The following is a 14,290-nucleotide window of genomic DNA, read 5'->3' on the forward strand; positions in this document are numbered from 1 at the left end:
TCAAAGTATGGAACTTTCACGATGATGGTGAAATTAAGATCGATGATGGATCTGTCTTGGGAGGAGTTGGCGACATCCACCACGACGCAATTGCGGAGTCCGAGATGGGCGTGCACCACACGGGGTGCCGAAGAATGCGACGCCAACGTACGCCACCGCCTCCCATGCCCATTGCCTCACACGACGGGCACGCAATGCCATATTTGTGTCGGCGGACGCCCATGCATTAACCTCTGCCTCGACATGCCAACAAAGTGGTTGCGCATTCGTCACATTCGGACGCCAGAAGGACCACAAAGACTCCGGTGAGGCAGCGGCGACACAACTCATGTCGGATCCATTCACCATTTGGGCGGATGCAATGCATTCCCAACGGAAGGAGCCTAAGCGCTGTCGTTGGGAGAACTCCTCCCGGGAGCGGCGGAGTGCAAGGCGGATGGTCATCTTCTCCTCGAAGTTTTGTGGGATGAGCTCGGGGTCAATGGGTTTGGAGGTGTAGGACTCGGATCCGCTACCCTCCATACTGGAGTGGGTAGGAGATCACCAGATGGGAGCTTGTGGGTAGAGTCAGTGGACTAGAGGGGAGGGGAGTCGAGTAGAATGCGGCTAGGGTTTTGGTCGGAGGTGCGGATATAGTCCATTTTATGTCGGGTTGGGTGGGCCAGCGTGGGTCAGTTCGGACGTGGCGGGTGCATCTGGACGTCCCCATATTCGCCCCAGATTTGGGATGGATATGGGGAGTGTCGGTCAGTCTGGGCGTTTAGGTCGGCTATGGGGAGGCTGGTTGGGTGGCGTTTTTGCGTCCGGACACTGACCGGGTAGCCGGTCCGGGCGTTTGGGGCGGGTATGGGGGGTCCTATTGTAGATGCTCTTACATAATTGCATATTGAGGTGGCATGGTTGCATGTTGATATAAATATGTTAGTGTAGATCAACTATTTAGTAATATAGAATATAGGATAAGGTGTCTAAATATTTAACAAAGGCGAACACACTCTATACAATGCTTGCAAGGGCAAGGGACCAAAGTAAATAGCACAAGCAAAATGAGTTCAAATAGGAAGTAATAAAAGCACCCAGGGATAATCATGTATCCCAAAACTCACTTCTTTGGAGGGTAGCTAGTCACCATTGATGAGGTATGAGTCCACAAAGAATTCTTGACTTCACCATGGCTCGTGATTTCACCACAAAGGTGAAGTTGAATTACTCATGATAGACCCGTCGGTGTCAAAACCGGCAGATCTCTGGTAGGGGGTCCCGAACTGTGCGTCTAAGGTCGATGGTAACAGGAGACAGGGGACATGATGTTTACCCAGGTTCGGGCCCTCTCTATGGAGGTAATACCCTACTTCCTGCTTGATTGATCTTGATGAATATGAGTATTACAAGAGTTGATCTACCACGAGATCGTAATGGCTAAAACCCTAGAAGTCTAGCCTATATGATTATGATTGTCCCTATGGACTAAACTCTTCGGTTTATATAGACGCCGGAGGGGACTAGGTTAGTACAAAGTCGGTTACAGAGAAAGGAATCTTCATATCCGGACGCCAAGCTTGCCTTCCACGCCAAGGAGAGTCCCATCTGGACACGGGTGAGAATCTTCGGTCTTGTATCTTTACAGCCCATCAGTCCGGCCCATGTCGAACAGGCCGGACACCCGAGGATCCCTTAGGCCAGGACTCCCTCAGTAGCCCCTGAACCAGGCTTCAATGACGAGGTGTCTGGCGCGCAGATTGTCTTCGGCATTGCAAGGCGAGTTCCTCCTCCAAATACTCCAAAACAGCCTTCGAACACAAAGAACGTGTCCGGCTCTGCAAACCAAGTACCACACACAACCGTAGAGAGTATAACATTTCACGAGTCCAATCTACTGACAACTTTTTGTAGCGTGACACCACATCACCACCCGGTCATTATTTTGAACCGTTTTTCGGCCTGCCGCTTCATATGTCGAGATGCGGTTTCATTCGCACGTCTTGTAAAAGCAGAGATTGTGTCCCCTTATTGCGGGATTCTCATCAATACGGGCATGGGTAATCCAACCATACCGTCTGCATGGCCCTTGGGAATCAGGCGAGTTTTAAGGCGAGTGAGGAGGCACTTGATGTTTGCTGCCTTTATAAGGGGATAAGGATTCACCCCCTTTCACCCACGCCTTATCTCTCTCTGCCAACCCATTCTCGAGCTCCAGCGCCCAAGTCCTCATCTCTTCCGCCTCAAGAAAGCACTCCGATCATGTCCGGATCCGGAGTACAGGGCAAGTGGATGGTCTCCTCCGTCAAGGAGAAGGACATCGCCCAGCTCCGGGAGGCCGGATATTTGGCCAAGGAGGTCGCCCACCGGCTTCCAACCGAGCGACAGATCGTCCCTACCCCGGAGCCCCATGAGAGGGTAGTGTTCATCCCCCACTTTGTCCGCGGGCTGGGATTTCTACTCCACCCATTCGTCCGCGGACTTATGTTCTACTATGGGGTGGATTTCCATGATCTGGCCCCCAACTCCTTCCTCAACATCTCGGCATTTATTGTCGTGTGTGAGGCCTTCCTCTGCATCTCACCCCACTTGGGATTGTGGCTGAAGATCTTCAATGTGAAGCCGAAGGTGGTAGACGGCCAACATGCAGAGTGCGGAGGCGCCATGGTGAGCAAGATGCCCAACGTCGTATGGCCCAAAGGTACTTTCATGGAGACTGTCAAAGGGTGGCAAAAACAGTTGTTCTATGTCACAGAGCCCCGCGACACCGCCTGGGCCGAGGCTCCCGAGTTCAGGTCCGGGGCCCCAATGCGGCTCACCTCCTGGCTAAAGAAGGGCCTAGACTGGGCCTCGTCGGACGAGCTGACAACGCTGCAGATGCGCATAAAGAGCATGGTCGACAAGAACATCAAGCTTGTCAATGTGATCTAGGTGATGCTCTTTTGCCGGATCCTTCCATGCCAAAGTCGGACCTGCAATTTGTGGGAATTCGATCTGGCCAAGCACCAGACCCTGCAACACTTCTTCGGCGTTACGCACGAAGGTATTTGGAAAGTGCTCTTCAAGGCCGACAAGACATGGCCGAAGGAGACCGAAGACCGTGGGTACAACCTAACCCACGCCGCCAGTCCGGTAAGTTTTCCCATGTTTTCAAGGTGTATCATTTACTTACATACTCAATGGGCATGTCTAAGCTTCCCCGTCTTTACTTTTTTAGAGCTCGACGAAGAAGACGGAGCTGATCAAGAGTCCGGCTCCGTTGCCCGAAGACCCAGCAATTCCTCTTCTGACGAAGATGCTGGTTCTGACACCCTACCAGGCACCGGAGAAGAAGGCCAAGGGGGCCAGAGGTGGCCTCCGTCACAAGCGCACTTCGGACGTGACGTCCGAAGACGCCGAGACCCAGTCCTCACCTACCACTGACGACGAGGAGGCGGAGGCGGAAGAAAGCAACTCCCCCCTGCGAGGGGAAGGAAGAAAAGGGCGGCCTCCATGTGTCTGGAGGCCGAAGCGTCCCAGAGGGGGAGAGCCTCCCTCGCGGACGACACCGCGCCGGACACCGACAACAGCTCGGAGTGGCGCCCCAGGGAGAAGCCTCCGGCCGGATCGTAAGTATTCGAAGGCTCTGACGCACTTATATGTCCGACTCTGTCGGTGTACAAAAGTAGGGGGCCCCTTTTCTGCACCCCTTTACTTGTGCGCGGGCAGTCACAGCCCCACGCCCCTGGCCCGCTTGGTGGGGCGGAGGAAGCAAACGCACAAGACGACCAGACCAACGCCAAGCCAGAGACACAAAGAGCAGAAGGGCGAGGTGGACTCCCCTGGCAAGGCCCTTGCCGGGGCGGCCTCCACGGCCCCGGCAAGAGCCTTGCCGGGGCAACTTTCCCAACGCCAGCAGGGCTGCCACCCGCGAGCCTGAGAGTTCCGACGCTCTCAACCACATTAGAACCAAAGCTCGGGAGACGCCTCCATGGTGGCATGCAGATCTTTGTGAAGACCAGAAGCATACAAGACTAGATAAATGACCAGAAGACGAAGATCCTCGGCAAGATCCTTGCCAAGGATACCCACGAGACCCCCGGCAAGCCCCTTGCCCGGGACGACCACGACGCAAGGCAAGACCCTTGCCGGGGCCCCGGCAAGACTCTTGCCGAAGACATCCGCGGGGCCGCAGCCAAGCCCACATCTGCCAAAGCACCGCCGCCGTTCCCATGAAGCTGCCAGCCCACCAACTAGGCGAACACCTACGTGGCGACGTGCAGCCTCTAAGCCAACTCAGCAAGCACCTGCATGGTGGCATGTAGATCTTCGTGAAGCCTCTGCCACCGCACCAACTCAGCAGCCAGCTAGCCAGCGTGGCACTACCCGCCTCGTCAGTTCTGACGCGCGTCGAAGCCAGGTGAGGCGGCGACAGCTGGGACAAGCTTCCTTGCCGTCCCCGATAAAGCAAGAAGGGCACGTTGCCAGCGCATTAAATGCGTTTGTCCTACGGTGCCAGAGGATAGACTCGACCACTGTATAGCTTTCCACCTCCTGTGTGCCACTGTGGCAGCCTCTTTGTGTATAAACGGATGCCCGCGGCGTACTGGGAGAGGATTCATACTTTTTGGACCCTGCACGCCTTGTAGCTAGTCCAAGAACACCAGATAAACAAAAACTAGCAGGAGTAGGGTATTACGCGTCCTCGCGGCCCGAACCTGGATAATCCCCCCACATTGATCTCTCAATCCCGCTCTTTCCACAGCCCCGCGCCCGCCAACCATAGCAAAAGGGATTCCCAATGATCCCATAGGTGTCGTTTCCCCCGACAGACTCCCTTATTTCGTAATTCTGATGCGTTGAATCACGTGCTGCAGTCCGGCCCATGACAGCTCCCATCGATCCTCATCGGGGGATTCGCTGGATCCGAAGGCCATGGATAGTGATTCACTGCCGACGGCCACTCTCCCAAGGCCACGGATGACGCCGAAGCGGTGTCCCGAAGGACTTTCACAGTCCAGGGAGAGGCGCGAGAAGGCATTAAAGCGGCGCTGGAGGGTGAAACCTCGGTTGCTGGAAACCTGGGGCAGCGGATCCCCCAGGAGACTGGCGATGGGGGCCATATCCAACTCGGCCCCCACCCAAATACTGTTCCGGAGACCCATAAGGCTCCGGAATCAGGCAGGCAGCTTCCTTCGAAAGAAGGAGGTCCACCTATCCCCCCGGTGACCTCTGTCCATCCAGAGGCACCAGGTACTTTAATGGAAGCACTGCAAGGCGCTTCTATCGTGGAAGAACACCGCACCCTTATGGGTACGGTGATTGAGAGGGTTCAGTCCGTTAAGAGCGGACTGACCGAAGCCTGCACCAGCCTTCTGACAGGCTTTGAGGTAAGCGACATAATTATATAGAAAGTCACAGTATAGACAGTAGCCCGTGAGACTCTATTCGGTGTTCGGAAAGAAGAGCCGAACAGAGGATCAAATAGTTTTTCACAGGAGACTAACCATATATGTCTATGTGAATAAGCAGGCGTCACTGCTAGCCGCGACTTCTCATGCTGCCAAAGTCTCCGGACTGAAGCAGAGGCTGGAGCGGGCCGAGGTGGAGCTCGGCCAAGCAAGGAAACAGCTGGATGATAAGCAAGGTATGTAATGACTTGCTGTATATCAGAAGGGATAAATGATTTGTGTTGACCAAAGTGCCTTGGCATTTGTTAGAAGCGGCGAACGAGGTAGAGACCCTCAAGAAGGCGTTGGCCGAGGCCGAGGAGAGAGCGGCCAAGGAACAAGCCGCCCGCGAAAAGCACGAGGCCAGGGTCGGTGAGGTCCAGCAAGAGCTCCAGGACGCTGTGAAGAAATGCGAGTCCTTGGAGCGCAATATTGCGGATCAAAAGACCGAACTCGCCAAGGCTCGTCAAAGCGCGCAAGATGCCCAGGTTGAAGCCCAGGGCGCTCTCCAGGAGATTCAAGAGGCCAAGAAGATTGCGGCGGGTAAGGCCTTCATTATGCAGAGCAAATATGTGAAGAAGAGGTATCTCTTACTAACCCGAATTTGGAGTTCTCCAGGAGCGTTTGCGGATTTGCCGTGCAGTGTAGCCAACGCTGCACAGTTCTTCCGAGCCGAAGAGGGGAGCTCGACGGAGAATCTGTTCTGGTTGCAATACCTTGCGCCAGAACATCCGGTGCCCTTTAGTGACCAGCTAAAACAGCTGGTCGAACTGCATAGGGTGGCCAAACTAGCCATGAAGGATTTAATAATCCGGCTGTGGCCTGCCAAAGCTATAACCAGCAGCTACTTCGGGCTCGTGAAGCGGTTGGTCAATACCTGCCCCCGGCTTGACGTCATCAAGCGGTCAGTCTGCATCGAGGTTGCAAGGATGGCCTTCGCCCGCGTCAAGGTGCAGTGGGCGAAGATGAACGTCGTCAAGCTCGCGACCGAGGGGCCGTCCGCTGGCAAGGAGCACGCACGCCCAAGCGGTATTTTGAAGATGTCCTGGAGGGATCCCGCACTGTAGCGGAGCAATGTGCTAAGGACATTATTTTTGAATGAAATACTTTCATGTTATCATGTCCTGTATGGTGGAACAAAGCTATTATGTAATATAATGCTTGTTATTATTAAAATTTTACCTCCTGTGCGGCCGTTTTTATTAAATCTGAGAGTTGGCCAGTCGTCGGCTTCAGCCCCCACGTAGGTAGTATGGGGGTGTTCGAGATGGAATCTAAACACTCTTGATCCAAAAATTTGGTCCTCGAAGGAGGTGTTTAGCGCAACGAACCAGGCAATTGGACTATGTGGCTTTATCACCCTCACTTAGTCATAGGAGTTCGACAATAAAAATGTAGGCGCAACCCCTAGTTAGCATTTAATCTGGACTAGGGTGCTGTAAACACCTGATCGGACTAAGGCCGATCCGTCGCATAATGCGGAAAAAATCACAAAAGATTTGTAACCTCCGAACAGCTGACTGGCTCACGCCGCATCATGACAGTCAGTTTTCGGCTTTCTCTACTGGGGTGCTCAGTTGGATAAACCAGGACACAATTGCAGTAGTTCTTCCTTTACTACCCTAGCCGATAGAGCAGAACGTAAGGTAGTAAGCATAGGAGCCGGGCAACCCAACTATTTACCAAAGACATGATTTGGAGCCAATGCATATAATGTTGAAATTCGGGGCGCCGAACTGTACTTTAAAAGTGTTCGGACTTTGTTGCCATAGTATGGAGCGTAGTGAAGCCCCTGGTGAATTAAAGCGTACCAGAGTGTACGTGTGCGATTGATAAAAATAACGAAATAAAATGAAATTGTAAGCTAGTGCCACATAAGTTGGGCCGCAAACAATTTTCTTTATAATTAGATTAGTACGTCAAAGCATATTTGTACAAATACTGCGAGAAGCAGCCGGGCTATTTGACATGCCAAGATCAAGGGGGGAGCTTGCGTGTGGGTCCTGAAAACAGGTAGAATGACCATCGAGGGCGACATCTAGAAACTCCCCCCCCCCACGCGTCTGTGCTGCTTGCCGCCTTGGTGTATCCGTCCTTCGAAAGGACCGCTGAGCAGGCCGCCGCGAGGGGCCTATGGAAAAGAAACCTGAAAAGGATAAAAAGGAAAAGTGAAAGTATGTGTGTCCTGAGAAGGTCGAGCCGTATTGTGGACCACAATCTGGTTATGCCTCCGTCTCTGCCCATGGTATTTTCAGTGCGTAGTTATGTACGCGTGGTACGTATGCCGCCATTTCGTCAGGACTGAGATGGAGGCCGGATTGCTAGTCTGACTCCTGACGAGCCGGACTGTCAAGCTGCGGAGTAGTCCGGACTCGTTTGACAGTGTCCAGGAGCTTGGCCGTTGAATTAAAATTCTGCCTTAAAAGGCTACTCTGTATTTCCGCTGCCAGGGCTGTGGTGTGTTCTTCAGTACGGAGGGAACGCTCCGTGTTTCCATTGATTGTTATGACCCCACGTGGTCCGGGCATCTTGAGCTTGAGATAAGCATAGTGTGGAACCGCATTAAATCGAGTGAATGTGGTTCGTCCGAGCAGTGCGTGATAGCCACTGCGGAAGGGGACGATATCATAGATCAACTCTTCGCTTCTGAAGTTGTCCGGGGACCCAAAGACAACTTCCAGTGTGACTGAGCCCATACAACGGGCCTCGACACCTGGTATTACTCCTTTAAAGGTAGTTTTGGTGGGCTTGATCCTTGATGGATCGATGCCCAATTTGCGCACTGTGTCCTGATAGAGCAGGTTGAGGCTGCTACCACCGTCCATGAGGACTCGCGTCAGGTGGAATCCATCAATTATTGGGTCGAGGACCAGTGCGGCTGAACTGCCATGACGGATCCTGGTCGGATGATCCCTGCGGTCGAAGGTGATCGGGCATGACGACCATGGATTAAATTTTGGGGCGACTGGCTCTATCACATAGACGTCCTTGAGCGCGCGCTTGCGCTCCCTCTTGGGGATATGGGAAGCGTATATCATGTTCACCATTTTGACCTGAGGGGGGAACTTCTTCTGTCCCCCTGTGTTCGGTGGACGGGGCTCCTCGTCATTGTCCTCGCTTTGCGACCCCTTCTCCTTGTTCTCGGCATTTATCTTGCCGGCCTATTTAAAAACCCAGCAACTCCTGTTGGTGTGATTGGCTGGTTTATCAGGGGTGCCGTGTATCTCGCATGGACGATCGAGTATGCGGTCCAAGCTGGATAGGCCCGAATTGTTCCTTTTGAACGGCTTCTTCCGCTGGCCAGACTTGGAGCCAATGAATCCGGTGTTGACCGTCGTGTCGTCGGTATTATCACCGTTGCTTCGACGCTTGTGTCTGTTGCGTCGGGGCTTGCCGTTGCTATTTCTAGCTTCCGAAGTGCCAGGTTCGCTTGCATTGTTATTGCTACGGGCTAGCCAGCTATCTTCGCCCGTGCAAAAGCGGGTCATAAGCGCCGTGAGGGCTGCCATGGACTTCGGCTTTTCTTGGCCGAGGTGTCGGGTCAGCCATTCATCCCGGATGCTATGTTTAAAGGCCGCTAGGGCTTAGGCATCTTGACAGTCGACGATCTGGTTCTTTTTGGTTAAGAACCTAGTCCAGAATTTCCTGGCTGACTCTCCGGGCTGTTGAATTATGTGACTTAAGTCGTCGGCATCCGAATGTCGGACATATGTGCCTTGGAAGTTGTCGAGGAAGGCTTCTTCCAAGTCCTCCCAGCTGCCAACGGAGTTTTCGGGCAGACTGTTCAATGGTGCCGAGCTCGTCCTTTGAGTTTTAGTGGGAGGTATTTGATGGCATGGCGATCATCACTGCGGGCCATATGAATATGGAGAAGAAAATCCTCGATCCATACTGCAGGGCCTGTTGTCCCATCATATGATTTGATGGTTACGGGTTTAAACCCTTCTAGGAATTCGTGCTCCATTACCTCGTCAGTGAAGCAAAGGGGGTGTGCGGCGCCTCTATATCGGGCCATGTCGCGGCGTAGCTCGGATGGAGTCCGTCTGCGGTTCTCGGCCCAGGCGTGATTATGATTGTTGCGTCCGGCTAGGTAGCCATTGTTGGGGATCGTAGCAGAAACTAAAATTTTCTACGCATCACCAAGATCAATCTATGGAGTTTACTAGCAACGAGAGGGGAGGAGTGCATCTACATACCCTTGTAGTTCGCGAGCGGAAGCGTTCAAGAGAACGGGGTTGATGGCGTCGTACTCGTCGTGATCCAAATCACCGATGATCCAAGCGCCGAACGGACGGCACCTCCGCGTTCAACACACGTACGGAGCGGTGACGTCTCCCACGCCTTGATCCAGCAAGGAGGAGGGAGAGGTTGAGGAAGAAGGCTCCAACAGCAGCACGACGGCGTGCTGGTGGTGGAGTGACAGTTCTCCGGCAAGGCTTCGCCAAGCACACGCGGGGAGGAGAGGTGTTGGGAGGGGAGGGGCTGCGCCTTGGATGTGGTGCTGCAGCCCTCCCCTCACCCCTCTATTTATAGGGAGAAGGGGGAAGGGGGCCGGCCCCTCTAGATGAGATCTAGAGGGGGGCGGCGGCCAAGGGGGGAGGGAGCTTGCCCCCCAAGCAAGGGGGGCGCCCCCCCCTTTAGGGTTCCCCCAAAACCCTAGGCGCATGGGCCCTAGGGGGGTTGGCGCCCAGCCCACTAAGGGCTGGTTCCCTTCCATCTATAGCCCATAAGGCCCTCCGGGGCAGGTGGACCCTCCCGGTGGACCCCCGGAACCCCTCCGGTGGTCCCGGTACAATACCGGTATACCCCCGAATATTTCCGGTGACCGTATGGTGACTTCCCATATATAAATCTTTACCTCCGGACCATTCCGGAACTCCTCGTGATGTCCGGGATCTCATCCGGGACTCTGAACAACATTCGGTAATCACATACAAACCTTCCTTATAACCCTAGCGTCATCGAACCTTAAGTGTGTAGACCCTACGGGTTCGGGAATCATGCAGACATGACCGAGACACCTCTCTAGCCAATAACCAACAGCGGGATCTGGATACCCATGTTGGCTCCCACATGTTCCACGATGATCTCATCGGATGAACCACGATGTCGAGGATTCAAGCAATCTCGTATACAATTCCCTTTGTCAATCGGTACTTTACTTGCCCGAGATTCGATCGTCGGTATCCCAATACCTCGTTCAATCTCGTTACCGGCAAGTCACTTTACTCGTTCCGTAATGCATGATCCCGTGACTAACTACTTAGTCACATTGAGCTCATTATGATGATGCAATACCGAGTGGGCCCAGAGATACCTCTCCGTCATACGGAGTGACAAATCCCAGTCTCGATCCGAGCCAACCCAACAGACACTTTCGGAGATACCTGTAGTGCACCTTTATAGCCACCCAGTTACGTTGTGATGTTCGGTACACCCAAAGCATTCCTACGGTATCCAGGAGTTGCACGATCTCATGGTCTAAGGAAATGATACTTGACATTAGAAAAGCTTTAGCAAATGAACTACACGATCTAGTGCTATGCTTAGGATTGGGTCTTGTCCATCACATCATTCTCCTAATGATGTGATCCTGTTATCAATGACATCCAATGTCCATGGTCAGGAAACCGTAACCATCTATTGATCAACGAGCTAGTCAACTAGAGGCTCACTAGGGACATGTTATGGTCTATGTATTCACACATGTATTACGATTTCCGGATAACACAATTAAAGCATGAACAATAGACAATTATCATGAACAAGAAAATATAATAATAACCATTTTATTATTGCCTCTAGGGCATATTCCCAACAGTCTCCCACTTGCACTAGAGTCAATAATCTAGTTACATTGTGATGAATCGTACACCCATAGAGTTCTGGTGTTGATCATGTTTCGCTCGTGGAAGAGGTTTAGTCAACGGATCTGCGACATTCAAATCCGTATGCACTTTACAAATATCTATGTCTCCATTTTGAACATTTTCACGAATGGAGTTGAAGCGACGCTTGATGTGCCTGGTCTTCTTGTGAAACCTGGGCTCCTTGGCAAGGGCAATAGCTCCAGTGTTGTCATAGAAGAGAGTCATCGGCCCCGATGCATTGGGAATAACTCCTAGGTCGGCAATGAACTCCTTCATCCAGATTGCTTCACGTGCTGCCTCCGAGGCTGCCATGTACTCTGCTTCACATGTAGATCCCGCCATGACGCTTTGCTTGCAACTGCACCAGCTGACTGCCCCACCATTCAAAATATACACGTATCCGGTTTGTGACTTAGAGTCATCCAGATCGGTGTCGAAGCTAGCATCAACGTAACCCTTTACGACGAGCTCTTCGTCACCTCCATAAATGAGAAACATATCCTTAGTACTTTTCAGGTACTTCAGGATGTTCTTGACCGTTGTCCAGTGTTCCATGCCGGGATTACTTTGGTACCTTCCTACCAAACTTACGGCAAGGTTTACATCAGGTCTGGTACACAGCATGGCATACATAATAGACCCTATGGCCGAGGCATAGGGGACAACACTCATCTTTTCTCTATCTCCTGCCGTGGTCGGGCATTGAGCCGTGATCAATCTCACACCTTCTAATACAGGCAAGAACCCCTTCTTGGACTGATCCATATTGAACTTCTTCAATATCTTGTCAAGGTATGTGCTTTGTGAAAGACCTATGAGGCGTCTCGATCTATCTCTATAGATCTTGATGCCTAATATGTAAGCAGCTTCTCCAAGGTCCTTCATTGAAAAACACTTATTCAAGTAGGCCTTTATACTTTCCAAGAATTCTATATCATTTCCCATCAATAGTATGTCATCCACATATAATATGAGAAATGCTACAGAGCTCCCACTCACTTTCTTGTAAACACAGGCTTCTCCATAAGTCTGTGTAAACCCAAACGCTTTGATCATCTAATCAAAGCGAATGTTCCAACTCCGAGATGCCTGCACCAGCCCATAGATTGAGCGCTGGAGCTTGCATACTTTGTATACATTCTTAGGATCGACAAAACCTTCCGGCTGCATCATATACAATTCTTCCTTAAGGAAGCCGTTAAGGAATGCCGTTTTGACGTCCATTTGCCATATTTCATAATCGTAGAATGCGGCAATTGCTAACATGATTCGGTCGGACTTCAACTTAGCTACGGGTGAGAAGGTCTCATCATAGTCAACTCCTTGAACTTGTCGATAACCCTTAGCGACAAGTCGAGCTTTATAGATGGTAACATTTCCATCCGTGTCCGTCTTCTTCTTAAAGATCCATTTATTTTCTATCGCTCGCCGATCATCGGGCAAGTCTGTCAAAGTCCATACTTTGTTTTCATACATGGATCCTATCTCGGATTGCATGGCTTCAAGCCATTTGTTGGAATCTGGACCCGCCATTGCTTCTTCATAGTTCAAAGGTTCACCGTTGTCCAACAACATGATTTCCAGGACAGGGTTGCCGTACCACTCTGGTGCGGAACGTGTCCTTGTGGACCTACGAAGTTCAGTGGTAACTTGATCATGATCGTCATCATTAACTTCCTCTCTAGTCGGTGCAGGCACCACAGAAACATTTTCTTGTGCTGCGCTACTTTCTGGTTCGAGAGGGGTCATCTCATCAAGTTCCACTTTCCTCCCACTTATTTCTTTCGAGAGAAACTCTTTCTTCAGAAAGGACCCGTTCTTGGCAACGAAGATCTTGCCTTCGGATCTGAGGTAGAAGGTATACCCAATGGTTTCCTTAGGGTATCCTATGAAGACGCATTTTTCTGACTTGGGTTCGAGCTTTTCAGGTTGAAGTTTCTTGACATAAGCATCGCATCCCCAAACTTTAAGAAACGACAGCTTAGGTTTCTTTCCAAACCATAATTCATATGGTGTCGTCTCAACGGATTTCGACGGAGCCCGATTTAAAGTGAATGTGGCAGTCTCTAAAGCATAACCCCAGAATGATAGCGGTAGATCGGTAAGACACATCATAGATCGCACCATATCCAATAGAGTGCGATTACGACGTTCGGACACACCATTACGCTGAGGTGTTCCAGGCGGCGTGAGTTGTGAAACAATTCCACATTTCCTAAGTGTGTGCCAAATTCGTGACTCAAATATTCCCCTCCACGATCTGATCGTAAGAACTTTATTTTCCTGTCACGTTGATTCTCAACCTCACTCTGAAATTCCTTGAACTTTTCAAAAGTCTCAGACTTGTGTTTCATTAAGTAGACATACCCATATCTACTCAAGTCATCAGTGAGGGTGAGAACATAACGATAGCCACCGCGAGCCTCAACGCTCTTTGGACCGCACACATCAGTATGTATGATTTCCAATAAGTTGGTTGCTCGCTCCATTGTTCCGGAGAACGGAGTCTTGGTCATTTTGCCCATGCGGCATGGTTCGCACGTGTCAAATGATTCATAATCAAGAGACTCCAAAAGTCCATCTGCATGGAGTTTCTTCATGCGTTTGACACAAATGTGACCAAGGCGGCAGTGCCACAAGTATGTGGGACTATCATTATCAACCTTACATTTCTTGGCATTCACACTATGAATATGTGTAACATCATGTTCGAGATTCATTAAGAATAAACCATTGACCAGCGGGGCATGACCATAAAACATATCTCTCATATAAATAGAACAACCATTATTCTCGGATTTAAATGAGTAGCCATCTCGCATTAAACGAGATCCAGATACAATGTTCATGCTCAAAGCTGGCACTAAATAACAATTATTGAGGTTTAAAACTAATCCCGTAGGTAAATGTAGAGGTAGCGTGCCGACGGCGATCACATCGACCTTGGAACCATTCTCGACGCGCATCGTCACCTCGTCCTTTGCCAGTCTCCGCTTATTCCGCAGCTCCTGC

The sequence above is a fragment of the Aegilops tauschii genome, chromosome 3, assembly GCF_002575655.3.
Source record: "Aegilops tauschii subsp. strangulata cultivar AL8/78 chromosome 3, Aet v6.0, whole genome shotgun sequence".
NCBI lineage: Eukaryota > Viridiplantae > Streptophyta > Magnoliopsida > Poales > Poaceae > Aegilops > Aegilops tauschii.